This window comes from Triticum aestivum, chromosome 7D, assembly GCF_018294505.1.
Source record: "Triticum aestivum cultivar Chinese Spring chromosome 7D, IWGSC CS RefSeq v2.1, whole genome shotgun sequence".
Taxonomy (NCBI): domain Eukaryota; kingdom Viridiplantae; phylum Streptophyta; class Magnoliopsida; order Poales; family Poaceae; genus Triticum; species Triticum aestivum.
Window position 1 is genome coordinate 613,947,589 of NC_057814.1, and position 1,028 is coordinate 613,948,616.

A 1,028-nucleotide genomic window follows, 5' to 3' on the forward strand; every position below is an offset into this window, starting at 1 on the left:
GGAGTTGTGCATAATAGGTCTCTAATATTTGCTCCTTTTCCAGCCCAGAATTCCAGCTGTCGGCATTCTCCCTCTTCATGTAAACCTTGTAAAATAAGAGAGAATAGGCATAAGTATTGTGACATAACGTGTAATAATAGCCCATAATGCAATAAATATCGATATAAAAACATGATGCAAAATGGACGTATCAACTCCCCCAAGCTTAGACCTCGCTTGTCCTCAAGCGGAAGCCGATAACGATAAATATGCCCACATGTTTAGAGATAGAGGTGTCGATAAAATAAAATACGGACATGAGGGCATCATGATCGTTCTTATAACAGCAACATATATGGATATTATCATATGATTTCTTATACTCAAGTAATAATATATTCACAATGTAAAGTATGAATCAGAAACCTCATTGAGAACTAACAAACTATAATCTCAGTCATTGAGGCAATTGCAATTTATCATAACATCAGAAAGAGTCAATATAAGAGCTTTTCAGCAAGTCCACATACTCAACTATCATTTAGTCTTTCACAATTGCTAACACTCACGCAATACTTGTGGTTATGGAATTTTAATCGGACACAGAGAAAGATAGGGGCTTATAGTTTCGCCTCCCAACTTTTTACCTCAAGGGTAACGTCAACAATAATAGTTCATGCCAACTTACATCCAATTGGATATATATATATATATATATATATATATATATATATATATATATATATATATATATATATATATATATATAGTGTTCCTATTCATCACCCAGGGTGCAGAATAAGTTATTCTTCACCCGAGGTAATCTTATGATCATTTCATAAATATAAATTACATTTGAAATACAAATAGTTACATTCATATTGATTTACTGCATAAAATTTGGCATAACAAAAAAAATATAGGTCAAAAATTGTATTTTATGTACATTGTACACTATGTTTTTATATTTTTAATTTTACGTAACATAAAATATTTTTACAACGAGTATAGGTTTTCTTACGTTCTTTTTTTATGTCTAAAATAAGACC